This window comes from Kogia breviceps, chromosome 7, assembly GCF_026419965.1.
Source record: "Kogia breviceps isolate mKogBre1 chromosome 7, mKogBre1 haplotype 1, whole genome shotgun sequence".
NCBI classification, from domain to species: Eukaryota; Metazoa; Chordata; class Mammalia; order Artiodactyla; family Physeteridae; genus Kogia; species Kogia breviceps.
In genome coordinates, this window is record NC_081316.1 from 39,017,623 (window position 1) to 39,033,872 (window position 16,250).

The following is a 16,250-nucleotide window of genomic DNA, read 5'->3' on the forward strand; positions in this document are numbered from 1 at the left end:
AAGCAGGTGCATATCACAGAGATCAGCTAGGTGTTTTGTGTCCACCTAGAGGGGTGGGATAGGGAGGGTAGGAGGGAGACGCAAGAGGGAGGGGATATGGGGATATATGTAGACATATAGCTTATTCACTTTGTTATACAGCAGCAATTAACACAACAATGTAAAGCAATTGTACTCCAATAAAGATGTTAAAAAAAAAAGAAAAGACAAACAGGAGAAAGAAAATGAAGTCAATTGTTAGGACTGACATACAAAAGTGCATATTATACGTTCTAAACAGTAACTAGATCTGGGCTGTATATTTGATTCAGAGCTTCCAGGAACAGAGCAATAGGGAAATATAAAAAATTATGAAATTCAATGTGCCCATAATAAAAAAAATGAAGTTCTTAAGAGAAATATAGCTTCCTGGTATTAAGATCTGAGAGAAATACTCCTTCATCATGAGTCACTCTGTGACATAATGGTCAAAGTCCTCAACAATATCCCTGCAGTAAACACAACAGCAAGATTCCCAGGGCCATCTCAGAACTAGCTTCTATGCATGAAACCAAAGTGCACCTCAGTAAAAGCAGTTCTATAAGGGACCAGAGGCAATCCAGCTACACAGCTTATACTAGCAGCTGTGAATCAGGGTTAACATTTAGAATGTCTAGAGAAATGGATGGATTACTTATCCTTCAGGTAATCCTCAATGAATATTCTTTTACCTGAGTTTTTGATGAATAATGTGTAGTAGAGAACTGAAGTCATTTCTCTGGCAAGAAACTAGAGTGGAAATGATCTTGCTGCTAATTGTTTTGAAAATCAATGGTACTGAAGATAGGACTAACAATCTTTTAGAGAAGTAAGGGGTCTAACAGTGTGATAGCTTGAAAAAAAAGGCTATCCTACTGCCATTTGGAAGTGGACTTAAAACTTTCCTCAAAAAATAGATCTTAACCCACATAATCACATGGACAGATAATGCCTCAGGCCCCAAAGTTCTTCCACACACATGTGGTCAAGATCATTCTAGCCTCTATTAGTCAAGAGAACTCAATAAATTAGTTAAAAATTTTTACTTTCCAGGTAACTGCATAGTGCATGTGCTGTATAAATTTTTGTCAATAAATCAATTAAATGTTGGATGACAGTGACCTAGAACAATATTTGAATATAAAAATAGTTGATCTCAAGCCATGCTTTCTGACAATAATTATGTAGAAATATTCAGAGCCTGCTTAGTGGTAATATCCTCAGCATAGAGGCAAATAATTATCTTTCCCTTCATTAAAAAAAAAACAAAAAAAAAACAACCATGCACTAAGCTCATCTAAAAGTGCCTTTAGGGGGCTTCTCTGGTTGTCCAGTGGTTAAGACCTCGTGCTTCCACTGCACGGGGCACGGGCTCCATCCCTGGTTGGGGAACTAAGATCCCACATGCCCTGGGACACGGCCGAAAAAAAAAAATGGTTTTAGTTCTTTAAGGAGCACATTTTTAAAGAAAAAGGGGAAGCTTTCTGCTTGAACCAGTAGAGTTATCTGATCTGTTAGTTTGACCGAGACTGGCTAGCTGGTTGCCAAACTGGTTTTGTTTCCCTCTGGGCCCACAGTTCAACTAAATTTCCCAGCCTCCCTTGCAGTTAGGTGTAGGCAAGAGAATTCTGGCCAGTTGAATTGGATGTATTTCACCTTCAGGACGGTGCAAGAAACCTCAGAGTGACTTTGGGTGTAGTGTACCGAAGACGATAGACCTTTCCATCAGTCTGGATCACTCAACACCCAAGCTCTTATTGGGCATATGTGTGAGAGAAGTAACTTTATATTGCATTCAGCCACTGAGATATCAAAGTTTGTTGTTACAGCAGCTAGTGTACAGTCAATACAACATTTAAACCAAGTCAAGAATATGCTTCTACCTCTCTGTACCTCAGTTTCCTTAACCATAAAATGTAGATTTTAATAGCACTTACCTCATAAATTTGCTTTAAGTATTAAATATGTTAATGCATGTTAATGCTTCCAACAGTGCCTGGCACATAGTAAACATTCAATTCATGTTAACTATTATGGTTCTTACAATAGTACAAATCTTCCTAGTAGAATTAAGTTCCATATAACTCAAATTTCCTCTGACTATTCAGATTGTAGTAACAAGTGATGTCACATTCATGTTACTATCTTCACTGTGCTGATCTGTGCCCCAATCACTGCAGGATTTCAGTACATTTCTTGGTCACCTTGGGTTGTCCCATACATGCTCTGAAATTATTCTCTGATCTCCATTTTATTGTCTGCTAACCACTTTTGAAGTTACTGGGAAGTAGGGGGTGGCAGAATGAGGAAGGCTTGCTGTCACGGTGTACTGCCTCTCATTTGTCCCAAAGCTATAAACCCTCAAAGTGCCAAAATAGACTCCCATCCATTTGTATCTGTTTTTTCTCAAATTTGCTTTAATGTTTAAATTTTGTGTAATAATATACTGCGTTTCAGGAAATGTTAGAAACACATTTAAGAAATTATTCTCAGATATCACAGTACAAGTTTTAATTCATTTAATTTTCCATTGTCAATCAACAGGCTTATGGGAAGGGGCAAACAGACCACACCACTGAATCCAGGAATTCTCAGTCAGGTGCCTGGGTCTCTTCTTAACCCACTTCTTGTCCATACAGTGGGTCACTACAATTTACCCCGAAACTGCTCCTAGGTTTGCCTCACAGGGATTTTTAACCTGAGGCCCACAGACCTCCCTACCCAGCTGAAATAATCCCCAGGATATCCATGGACAGAACTCAGGAGGCCTGTGATCTTGGATGGGGAAAAAAAAATTACATTTTTTTTTTTTTTTTAACTAATCTCTAATAGAAATTTAGCAATTCCTTCATTACTAACGTAGGCAACAAGTTATAGTAGTATTAGCTGTACCTGTGACTGTCACCAACAGATATACCAATAGATATTTCTATGTCACATTATAGCAGTTAAAAATATTTTGAAATAGCGTTTATGCTCACACTACTATGGAATTACGGTAGTCACTAGATCTGCCATTGTGCTCCCATTTGTCTTATTTCGTACATTAATAAGGATGTATATTACTATAGCAAATGCTGATTTAATATTCTGAGAACTATATTTTAATATAATTGGCTTCCAAATGTTTGTACATAGAAACACTGTTCTGAGAAAGGAATCTATAGACTTTACCTGACTGACAAAAGGGTCCATGGTACAAAAGAGAAAAACCTTTGGGTTATTGGGTTTGACATTAACTCCACACCCCCATGTATTTTTCCTTACTCACCCTACTCTGTAGTCTTGAAGAACTATAGTGGTGACAAACACTCAGACACATTGAAATGCCATCCCTTAGGACAGCAAGGTAGGTGATTAAGAGCTTGGGCACTGGAGTCAACTTGTCCTGCTCCACCACTTATTAACTGTGTGACCCAGGGCAAGTTACTTAACCTCTCTATGCCTCATGTCTGTAAAATGGAAATTATAATTTTTCCTTCCTCATAGGGTTATTGTGAAGAATAAATAAGTTAATCCATTAAGTCTCTTCGAGTCTAGCACATAGTAAGCTCTCAGAAAATGTTAGCTGCTCTTTCAAGTTCCTGTCACAGATATTTCTTTATGATATTTATAGGGAAGGGAGAGGAAGAGAGAAAAGAGTAGGATAGACATTCCTCTTGTGAATCATAGCCTACACATATTACTTTTATGATGCACAAAATTGATATCCTTTTTTAAAGCACGCATAGTTCTTCCTTGAAAGGTTTCCAATTTAATTTTAAGTTTTATATAATAACTCCCAACTGAATCTTTTTTAATGCTTCCGTGGCAGTACAAATGCTCTCTGCCCTTGGTTTACAAAGCAGGGCTTACATTTAAATAATATTAGTCTTTCATAATTCATGCTCCTTTCTAAGCCCTTTAAGAGGTGAATCTTGGCTGTGTCATTTTAACTGAAGGGGAGAAAATATTAAAAATAAATGAAAGTAGATTCATTCATTCATTCATTTAACAATTATTACGCTCCTGCTCTGTGCCAGGCACTGGTCTAAATGCTGAGGACTTAGTGATGAACAACACAAAGTCCCCGCTGTCACTGAGCTTACTTTCTAGTGTGGACAATGAACTAAAAGTATCAGGAGGTGATCAGTGCTTCACAGAGCATTAAAATAAAGTGATGTTATATACATAAGGACCAGGTGGTTATTTTATATTAGGTAGTCAGGGAAGTTCTTCCCAAAGAGGTGACATTTAAGCAGAGATCTGAATAACAAAACAGAGGTAGCCAATAAGGAGACAACATTCCATGCAAAGGGAAGAGCTAGTGAAAATTCATTAGAGCAGGACTGAGCTTACCTCTTCTTATCTCTTTAGGAATGAAAAGAAGGCTGCTGTGGCTGGAACATAGTGTGCAAAGGGCGGAGCCATTCAGGAGAGGTAAACAGGGATGAGATATTGTGAGGTTTTGCAAGTAAAGGCAAGGTTTATTTTCAGTGGAACAGGAAGCTACTACAGAGTTTTAGTCAGAGGCGAAGTGATCTGATATACCATTTAAAAGCACTCCAAGATAGGGAAGGAGAGTTGAAAATAAATAAAATAAAGTCCGCTTACTCATGGGTAATGAATTTAGTGGGGCAAGACTAGATATGGGAAGACTGGTTGGATGGTGGCTTAGACCAGGATTACAGCAGAGAGATGGCAAAGATGGTCGGTTTATGCGTTAGAGTATATTTTGGAGGTAAAGCCAGTAATACTTACTGATTGGGACATGAAGAAATGAGAAGAATCAAGGATAACTCCTGACCTTTTGGTCTATGTAACTGGGCTGATGGTGCCAATTATAAAGATGGCTAAATCCTGGGGGAATGAGGGGATGAGGAAGTGGGAACAGATGTGAGATAATGTGTTGCAATTTCTCATTTAGTGCTCATCTTAATTTTGAGTTGCCTATCAAACATCCAAATGGAGATATCAAATATACAGTTACACAAGTTTTAAGTTCAGGGGAGAAGGCAGGGGCTGGAAATATAAGTTAAGGAATCATTGGCCTAGGAATGGTATTTAAAACCATGGGACTTGATGAGCTCACCTATTTAGACAGTATAAACAAAGAAAAAAGAGTTGAAGACTAGGTCTTGGAGGTCTGATAAGGGGGAAGGAGCTGATAAGAAACTAAGAAGTAAGCAGCAAGATAGAAGGAACAAGATGAACCTGGCATCATGGAAGCTTTGAGAACAAAGTGCTTCCAGGAGGGAGTGATAACTAATGTCAGAAAATGCTGAGTGGTCCAGAAGGATGAGGACAGAGAATTGACCTGTCTTTGGCAAGATGTGGGTCAATAGTGACTTGATAGGAGATGTTTCAGTATGTGGAGGGGGATGAAAGTCCAGGGGCATGAGAAAGTAGAGTTGGCAAATATGAGACAGTTCTTTTGAGGCACCAAAATCAGGTAGAAGCTGGAGGCGGTGTAAGATTAAGGGAGAGAGGGAAGTTATGTGTGTAAGGGGGTTAAATGAGGAGGGCTGGGTAGGGAAGTTGTGAGAAAGGAAAACATAGATCTAAACTTTGGTTTCTGCCCTCAGGGAGTTTATGATCTTATCTGGGAGAAGTTGAGGATAGCAGTAGCAAAAAATTTAGGCTTTAGATTAAATAAAACAGTATCTGTAATGCTGAGCACGATGCCTAACAGTAAGAACTCAATAGATGGAAGTTATAATTACAAAACAATTTGAAAGCACTCTGAGATAGGCAGTAATTAAGGACTAAACTGAGTAAGTAATTAAATGTTAGGATTTTAGAAAATGGAGAGATTACTGTCAGCCACAGCAACCATACTTCCCAGTTAAAACTCAGGACCCATCATATGACAATGGTTTAAAAAACAATCTGTCAATATATTTATGTGAACAAATTTGCAAAGGTCTAAGATTTTAAACTTTCAGCCACTACTTAAACAATTGCCTATACTGGAGATATTTAAGTTCCATGTATCCCCAAATACCCTGAGCCATTTTGAGGCCTCTGTACCTGTGCTCTTGCTTTTCCCTCTACCTGAAACACCATTCCCCACCTTTACATGACTAACTCCTACTCATTCTTCAGGGCTACTTCCTCTGGGAAGCCTCCCTTGCCCTGCCCTACCCTCCCGCGGGGCTGGGAGCTCCTGTGTTGGGACCTTGTGCACAATTTTACCATAGCTTTTACCACACTGTATTGACATTTTGTATTTGTGTACCTTTTGTGATTTTTTTTCTGTTGTTTTGGGGTTTACTAGACTGCAGGTTTTCCAAGGGCAGTGTCAAGATTGTATTCACCATTTTTTCCCTTTCACTCAGCCCAGCTTCTGGCTGATCTCAATCAATGTCTATTGAACCCAGCTGAATCTAATACTAGGACTATGCTGGAATATCCTGAACACAAGTCCTTGAATGACTGATAACTAGCTTAAACATCCCACCATAATCTTATAACAGGTTTATAACATGAGAACTACTCAGGACCCCATCCTTCCTCACTCCCTCTGAGTCTGCACAATTCCACATACTTCCTGAGTTGTTTTACAACACTTCCCAATAAACTTTTTAAAAAATCGTTTTTTTCATCATTCAGCTTCTAATCAAAATGTATTAGCATCCAGTACAGTCTAACTATACTTCATGCCAAAATTATTAAGCTCTCATATTTTTCTCTTCTAAGTTGAAAGGAATACACCCTCATGGTAACAAAGCCAATCTGTATAAAAGGAGTATATAGTTAAAAGGAAGGCTCCATTCTGTTGCTGACTCCCAGCCTTCCAGGTCCTCTTTGTAGACACAGTCACTACTACCAACTTCTTTTGTATCCTTCCAGAGGTATCCTATGCTATTACAACACACTCCATTGTTTTTTATTTTAATAAATTTATTTTACTTATTTTTATTTTTGGCTGCATTTGCTCTTCGCTGCTGTGTGAGGGCTTTCTCTAGTTGTGGCAAGTAGGGGCTACTCTTCATTGTGGTGCGTAGTCTTGTCATTGCGGTGGCTTCTCGTGTTGCAGTGCACAGGCTCTAGGCGCGTGGGCTTCAGTAGTTGTGGCACAAGGGCTCAGTAGTTATGGCTCGTGGTCTCTAGAGCACAGGCTCAGTAGTTGTGGCGCATGGGCTTAGTTGCTCTGCGGCATGTGGGATCTTCCCAGACCAGGGCTCGAACCTGTGTTCCCTGCATTGGCAGGCTGATTCTTAACCACTGTGCCACCAGGGAAGTTCTCACACACTGTTTTTTAAAACATAAATACTAGCATTCCACAGATTATTTGCAGCCTGGCTTTTTCCTTTAACAGATAGCTTGACTGTAACCTCACGAGAAAAGCCTTGAGGTGAAAGTACCCACCTAAGCCATTCCTGGATTCCTGACCAAAGAAACTGTGAGATAGCAAATTTTTGTTGCTGTAAACCATTAAGCTTTGGGATAATTTGATATGCACCAATAGATAACTAATATACCTTCATTCTCTCCTCCTCTTTTTCCTGAGCTTCCCAAGTTACTTAGAGATATCTCTAGTAATGCTTTTAGAACACTACATCATACTTGTTTCTAAGTCTCTTTCCCCTACTTGACTATCTCCAAGGACAGGAATCCTGGCCCAGTTAGCTTTATATTGACTGTGTCTTACACAAAGTTCAAGCTAGAACATCATCACTTCCCTAGATTTTTGCAATAACCTCCACACGGGGCTGCCCAAATCCCCTCTAGCCTCTCTCTGATCCATTCTCTACCCAGCCCTAAGAAATCTTTTTAAAATGCAACTTGGGTTATTTGAGAGCTTAACATCCTTCTCCTCATTCTTAGGATAAAGACCTAAATTTTTAATACAGCCTCCCAGGCCTGGCATGGTCTGCCTGTCCCATCACCACATATAAAGCCACTTCCGCTTTGTTCCCAGCACAACAGCAACACTGGTTTTTCATTTCCTCAGCTGAACCATGCCCCTTCCTCTCTCACTGTCTTTGCTCACACTGTTCCCTCTGCCTGGGATGTTTTTCCCCTCCTCCTCACTCAATTTCTACTCATCCTTTAGATCTCAGCTCAATGTCATTTTCTCAGGGAATGCCTTTCTGCTTTCCATTCTAAATCAAAGAACCCTATAGTTTTCTTTCATACCACTATCACAATTGAGATTAAGTGATTGTTTAATTAGGTGTTTAATATTTGTCTCCCCTGGTGGACTCTAAGCTCTGTTAGGGAGGGGACACCTTGTCTTGTTCACTACTGTATCCCCAGCACAGACCATAGTGCCTGACATGTTGAAAATAGAGGCTCAATACTTTTTTTTTCTTTTTCGCTAAATGAAACACAGGACAAACATTTCCTATTCCTTCTTCAAATCTTTTCATCAGCTACACATTTAACCTTCTGAGTGTCATTCCTTTATGACAGTGTTATCTACCTTAGGTAATGACTTCTGAGAGGTAGAGATCACAGCTTTTAAGTTGTGTCATATAGGACCCAGCAGAGTTCTCCTACTGAGGTGGGGATACAGCTTTGGGAATGGAAAGAGAATAGGTTTACTTATTAATGGCCTTTTGTAGCTGCTTTATTGCTGTTAATATCTCTTTGGCCTGTTGGGGGCAGTGTGAAGTTGAACGAGCACGAGGCACGCAGTCCCACCCAGCTTTGGATCCCAGCTCCCGTACTTAGTAGCTGTGTGACTCTGGGCAAATTACTCATGTTCTCTGTTCCTCAAATTCCTCAGCTATAAAATGAGGATATCATAATGGTACCGTTTTATGAGGTTTATGGAGGGATTCTTGTAAATTCCTCTCCATGACTTGTAAAGCACTAAGAACAAGGACTGGCCTTAGCAAATGCTCAATAAATGTCAGCTACTATTTTTACCTGTGGTAAAACAAGGATGCCCATTTCTCATTTGGTACTGGAAGATGTTTGGGAATATTTGTGGTGTTGTGAAGTTCCCTGTGGGAGGTTAGGATTGGAACACTTAAAAGTATAATGCCTCCTCCTCAATTCTTTTCTCTACCTTTAAATCTTAATATTGAAGCCAGTGGGAGAAGGGAAAGAGGAGAAACAGCTGCCAGCTATGTTCTATTTGGTTCCAAATGACAGCAGCACCAGTTTTCACTTTCTCCTAGAAGTTTGTGTTTCCATTGTTCACATGTGCATCTTCATACGCCTATTGCCAGAGAGATGAGATAAGCTAAGCAAGAGCTACCATTTCAGATTCTTGACACCTGGTAGTTTGTGAATGCTGCTGTTTTGGAATCCAGAGAACCATCAAGCTCCCTTTCTTCTTCTTCTTATTGGGACCCTTCCGATTGATCAGAGCCTATGAAGTATTGACCATTCAAGAGCCATAATAAAACAGTAATAAAATAATGAAGTCTGAACTGCAACAAGGAACTCACTCAAGCAAGGGCCCTCTGCTGCTGGGACCCAGAGAAAATATTTCTCCTAAGAAAAATGTAAGAAGGATACAAAAAAGTCAAACAGATAATCTTCCCTCAAGACACAGTGTTCTCTCAAGTCCCCATCCTTTTCTGAAGGAAGGCACACTCAATTCTGGGGCAGAAGCTAGGAAACCAGCCCGAGACAATTGGTTTTCCTCTCCCCTTTTAATCTCCTGAAAGAGCTGCCAATTCTAGAAATTCCTCCTTTGATCAGAAGATAAAGCAGAACAATGCTGTAGCACTAAGCAGATTCCTAAGGGACATTCTTCGAGGGTGTGTAAAGCCTGCCTGGAAGTGTGTGTACATGGGGGGAGGAGGGGAGTTGGTGGAAAACTAGGAGTAGGAAGGGTGGGTGGAACAAGAGTTGGTAGCCACAGCCACAAGGAATAATCATATAGTTGCTTCTAGACTTCATAGAGTAGCAACTCCAGCCAGTCTCATTTCCTGGGAGGCATAGGCATGTTTATTACAGTGATTAGAGGGCTTCATCCACTTCACATCCTCCCTCCAAAAAAAAAAAAAAAAGAAAGAAAAAAGAAAAATCGGATTTATATTCCACTATTTGTTGGAAGAGAGTTTCTACTTCTCTTACAGCTTTCTCACAATTTTATTTTATTTTATTTTTTGTCGGAGCATTGCAGCCCATACTAGTCTATCACATTAGACTGGGTACCTCTGGAAGGAGCTGTTCTCTTACTGCTGAAGGGACAAAAATACTATGGATTAGAGTTAGAACTGAGTTTGAATCATGCCCCCAGCTTCACCCTCTGTAAGTGGGTTTAATTTTCCAATCTTCCTAACATGGTCATGTAATTTTTTTAATCTAACATTTGAGGGCTAAATACTTTACAAGCATAATCTCATTCAATTCTCAAGAGGAAGGTATTATTATGGAGATTGTATGTGAAGATATTTTGTAATGTAGAAAAGAGCCGTCTGGCTGTGAGTTATTATTGGGCCATCTTCTTCACCTGGCTGTTGTGAGGATTAGATGTGAAAAGGCTGATGTGAAAGCACTTTAAACGATCCACGTGATGGGCGGAGTACTAATTACACATCCCGCAGCACCTGATCCACTGTGAGGACTCGGTAAACGCTGGTTGGAGTGAACGATTTTATATCTTGCCTGTTCCCTTCAGTCCTCCAATCACAATCTAAATCTCCTCGGGCCTGGGGCCAAAACCACGAATCTGGGAGCTGCAGCCCGGATGCAAGCGAGTGCAGAGTCCCAGGAGAGGGCACGGGAACAATAGAATAGTTCGGTGATTGGAGGGGGGTGTGAACTTTGGATACCCGGCCTGAGAGGTGGCAGACTGGGGTCCCCGGAGACCCCCTCCCGTGGTCTGGGGCTGCACAGAGAGACGTCCTGAACCCGCAGGGCACTCCTCCCGGGGAGTCGGAGTCATCCCCCCGATCCCCCAGCTAGAGCCTCACGCGACGCGCCCAAGCCCCGCCCACTCCTCAGGTAGGCCGTCCACACCAGCCAATCCACAAGAAGCCTGGGCACGGAAGGTGGTGCTTAACCGGCCGGAAGTGACGTCTCTGCTTGGCTGGCCGCAGGGTCCGCCGTTGCTTTCGGCAGCGGCTGAGGCGGTTGAGTGGAAAATGGCTCGGACCGTGGCGGCTGTGGAGGCTTGGGTTGCGGTGGACGCAGAGGCTCAGGCAGCGTGAGGTGAGGAGCGGTAGGTGCGGCGGGGGCTGGAACCTGGGACCCTGCTCTGCAAAGGCGGCGAAGGGCCCCGGGGGTCTTGGGAGGGTCTCTTGCCGCGGCCCCCAGTCCCCCGGGTGCCCGCTTCTGACCCTCCATCCCGTACTCTCGGCGCTGACCTAATCGACTTACCTCCCTCCGGGCCTTGTTTCCATCCAGGCCGTTGCCAGCTGCCCTCCGAAGGTGTCTGCGTCCCACCAGGACCCTCTCGTCGGGGGCGGAGGGGGGGCGCTCCTGGGAGTTAGTTTTGTCCCATGGGGGGAGGAGAAGCCACCCCCTGGTTCTCGGGACCCGGCCGGAGCCGCGATGGCCGGTCCTACCCTCCGGTCGAATTGTTGGATTCTGGCGACTGTGTGTGCTGCACTTCTCAGCTGTGACCCGCATCCCCCCACCCCCGCTGCTTTTCTCCTCCTTGTCCCATCTCCAGCTTTGGGGGCGAACGATTCTTTTTCTCCAACCCCACCCCCACCCCGGTTCCTTTTTTTTTTTTTTTTTTTTTTTTTGCCTCGAATCCACTTGCTTCGGGGAAGACAGTGTTATTTCAGTGTGTATTTAGCGCATCATCTTTCTGGGAGGGCGGTCACATTAAACGTATTTGCTTAACTCTTCCTGAATGACGGAGGAACAATAAATAATTGAAGGGAAAAAAGCGCATGCTTATTTTCCTCACTAATGGTTTGGCTTTAAGAACGAGTTTCTCCAGCTGTGGAATTTTTTCTGGGGGGAGCAGGGATTGAGGAGGGAAATGAGGAAGGAGAAAAGTAAGTGAGGAATAAAGTCTGGAGATAAAGAACGTGGAAGAGCGAGCCTGTGGTAGTTCTTTCCCTATATTAGCCTGATGGAAGTTCAGGTTGTAATTATATCTTTATTTTGAACAGTGGGTGTTGAATTGGGTGTAAGGAAGGAGGCCTTTCTCTGTGAACAAGATTACTTGTTAAAGAGGTACCCTAAAATCTTTCCAGGTAGGTGTGAGGCCGAAAAGTTCTGTTGGGAAAATTGTGTAACATACTGGAGCAGCAAAGCCACAGATTAGAAGAGATGCAGAAAAAAGAAAGCTATTCTTAGAAGAGTGGTGAAGACGTAGTATAAAAAGAGGGACGGCTGTAGGGGGCTCCAGGAACACTGATTCCAGGAGAGACTTTGTACCTTTGCCTCCTTGGCTTGTGGTTAAGTTTCCACATAAGACACCTCTCAGCAACTCTGCCAGGGCTGGGGCTGATGCTCTTATTCATAGTAGCAAATTAGACCGAAGTGCGTTGGTTAAGGTCTGTACCCTCGAAGATAACTGCTTGTTGAATATTACCACAGTCTTTGAGTACTGAAAAGCATTTTGACTGAATTACTTAACTCAAACCTAATTCAAGAGTGGTTTTACGTAGGTACAAAGCACATGTAGAGCTGCTTCAAGTAATTTTGTTTAAATTAATAGATTCTAAAACAGTTTTTTCTTATGAAAATCTCTGTTGTGATTTGTGTTTTGTATGCAATGTTGCTTGCAGTTTTTCTTGGCAAGCAATATAGTGTTTTCATCCATAGATTTCACAACTTTTTCTGTTTCATGGAATATAAAAGTTGGCATGCTTGCATTCTAGAAACTATAACTTTATGTAATTATTTGTATGTTAAGCATATGATTCTTTGTTTTTCTCTTCTGTAAATGGTTCTGAAATTTTCAATTAATTGGAGATTGCTGCATAAGTTTCCATGTCCAGGAATCCTTCTTTATCTAGCCCAATGTTTTTGCACTTAGTAAGCACATTCAATAAATGAACTTACACCTAACCAAGAGTATTGAATTTCCCAAGAGTTCAGAGTTCTTATCAGAGCATCAGACCAAACTTTTCAGAGCAGCAGCGTGAAGCACTTTTTTTTTTAATGCTTTGTAACTTGTGTTTCTTTGATAATATAAATTATCCATTTTTATTGTATTTGCCGTATTTCAAAAATAATTTGACAGGTAAATGATAAAGGTGAATGTTTTAGTGCAGTTCATTCACACAGTACACGATGTGATGTGTTAGTTGTACCTGAGTAAGGCTAAGAATTGACTGTATGAAAGATCTTGTTTTCAGAGGGCCTATAGGGGTGTCTGGTACAGCAGTGGTTCTAGTAATAGAAAAATGAATGAGATAGTGCTTGTCCCCAGTAAGTTCTCTAGTCCATTTGGGGGAGACAAACACAAATTATAATAGTGTGGTTATAAGGGCATGTAAGGGTTGTGGATCCAAAACACTAAAAAGGATGTGATCACCTGGGCTGAGAGATGGAGAGGGAATGAGTACATCTCATGAGGACAGAGATGCTCAAATTGAGTCTCAAAGGTTGAATTCCTTTTATTAATGAGGGCAGGATAGAGGTATCAGCTTCCAGACCCTGCTGTGATACTACCAAGCTGTTTAATACCTCTGGTGTCTTGTTTTTTTCATTTGAGAGTTGGACTACATCTAAATCAATGATGTCCAGTAAAGATATTAAATGAGAGCCACAAATGTAAGATATTTTACATTTTCTTGGTAAATCTTGAAATCTGGTGAACACTTGACACTTACAACATATCTTACTTTGGACTAGCTACTTGTCAAGCACTCAGTAGGTATTTGTGGTTAGTACGTACCATATCAGACAATGCAGATCTAGCATATGAAAATTCTGCTTTTCTATCTTGGATTCCTGCTTGAAAAGGAAAAGCAACTCCTATGAGAAATGTATAAATGTAGTAATTTATAATTTCTAGTCATTTTGATAGTAGTCATACATGATGTTCTTTTGATTGGAATTATAGTCATACTTGAAAATGATGTTGCTGTAGGAGATCTTTCAGGATGTTCCTAGGGTTTTGGTTGGGACTAGAAGAAACTTTGTTTTTCCTGTGTCTGGTGCAGTCACATTTTGAAATATCTTTATTTTGTGTTTTAATATATACTTTGTATCTCTCCTTTTCTCTGCAGTCTGTTATTTATAACGTGATGGATTCAAAATAAAGTGAGATAGTGCACATGGACATTTTAGGCAGTTAAAATGGGAGATTTGTACAATTTTAAACTACATTTTGGATTTCTTAAAATTTTTAATTCAGCTATTTGGGTACAAAAGTGAATGGGGTTTTTAAACACTCTTGATTTTAATAGATTAGAAGGCAGTTATTATTGGTTTAGCAGCGTATTTATCTTTTAACCTTGGGGATGAATTAAGATACTATAAAATGAACATTCCTACTGTTAAACATATGACTTTCTGTTAGTCTTATAGTACAAAAGTTACATTATTGATAAATGATGTACAGTGCTGATTCACTTAATTTGTTGTGCATTGAGTTTGGTTTTAAAAAAAAAACAACAGAGGCTTATTTTAGTCATGATAACTATGACTAACAATGATAAAGTGGGCTTCCCTGGTCACAGTGGTTAAGAATCCACCTGGCAATGCAGGGGACAAGGGTTCAAGCCCTAGTCCAGGAAGATTCCACATGCTGTGGAGCAGCTAAGCCCATAAACCGCAACTACTGAGTTTGTGCTCTAAAGCCCGCGAGCCACAACTACTGAAGCCACAACTGCTGAAGCCCGCATACCTAGAGCCCGTGCTCTGCAACAAGAGAAGCCACCACAATGAGAAGCCCAAGCACCGCAACCAAGAGTAGCCCCCGCTCGCCACAACTAGAGAAAGCCTGCGCACAGCAACAAAGACCCAATGCAGCCAAAAATAAATAAATAAAATAAAATAATTTTTAAAAATGATAAATTATATTCTTACATTTGTATTGATTGATGATTATAGAGTAATGCTCCCCTCGCCCCCAAACCTTATTCTCTGAAATAAATGGGGCAGGTATTTTTCTCATTTTCTTGAAGAGGAAAATGAGACCCAGTGAATTTGTGACTTGTTTAGGATAATACATTAGAGGTATTGCTTGAATGTACAGTGTCTTACAATGCTAAGCCTAGAGTTCTTTTCATTGCATCTCTTCTATGGTACTTCAGTGTTTAGATACATAGCACTTAACAGATTTTGGAGTGTGTATTACCGGGTACTTCCTGCCTTTAAGGAATTTATATTCCAACTTGGAGAGACCAACTACAATACATATAGCAGAAAGTAGTTTAGTTATTAAAAATTATTAATGGGAAAGAAAAAATGTAAGGGATAGTATAGTTACATTTAAAATAGATGAGTTAACTAGGCAAGATGTTTGATTTTTTGAGTAAAGGGTTTAGATCTTAAACTGTTAACTGTAGGAAGAAGGTGATGAAGTGTCAAGGACAGAATTATTTCAGTGTACGGGGAACAACTTGGGGAAAAACTTAGATAAGAGAGAAAGTATAGCTTTAAGGAAGGATTTGTAAAGCTTATTTAAAAAGATAAAGGCAAGACAGAGTTGAAGTAGGAAATGAGAATAAATAGACATCTGCAATATAAATTTAGAGGCCAGTGGTCAGAACGTCTATATTATTTGGATAATTCAGGAAATCTTAGCACTTGCTGTGAACTTGTTGTGGCTTGAGTAGTGTGGAAGATGTGGCTAAGAGTATGGAAAGAGAGGTTGTTGACTATAATGAGCAGTAGAGTAACGTGAGTTCCTGTTGTGAAATGAGTAGGGATTTGATAAGAATTTTACTATGAGAAAAGAATAAGCAGTGTTCATAAAGGAAAATTGGTTAAAAAATTTGCAATATGGGTAATTCTAATTGAAACAGGTCATTTTTTAAGAGTATTTTCCTATAAAAACTGAAATTGGCAGTTTACTTTCAGAAAATACTAGTAGAAGCAGGAAGACATTAAGTATTGTTAAAGTTCTGTGGAATGAGAGGAAAAAGCAAAGGCAGTCCTTCTAGATAAAGGGGTGGGGAATTTGAGAGGAGACAATAGAAGGAAATCAAAGGTAAGAGGTACTTACCTTCTGGTGAGGTGGGAAAAGAACATGGATGTTGATGGGAGAGATATGTGCACTTAAATACCTGCCTAATTAGGGAACAGGAAAACACTTTTTCAAATGTTTTATTTGCAGTTTTGGAAATTATGCAAAGCAGGTATCCCCCACCCCTCATAAACTTTGAAGGAGACCTAATTACCTATAAACAAAACCATAGTGCTATGAGTAGCCA

At 40.5% G+C, this 16,250-nt stretch overlaps 1 protein-coding gene across 2 annotated transcripts in view; it reads left to right on the forward strand.

The window, feature by feature from the left end:
* Nucleotides 1-10,978: 10,978 nt before the first annotated feature.
* The window catches only part of PIK3C2A (phosphatidylinositol-4-phosphate 3-kinase catalytic subunit type 2 alpha), a 104,146-nt gene continuing 98,874 nt past the window's right edge, over nt 10,979-16,250 (forward strand). The window contains exon 1 of one of the 2 annotated variants that reach the window (XM_059069803.2): nt 10,979-11,115. The gene's annotated coding sequence lies outside the window, so the exon portion shown is untranslated. Of the gene's footprint in view, nt 11,126-16,250 lie in introns of both variants that reach the window. The other variant, XM_059069804.2, reaches the window with a different exon arrangement.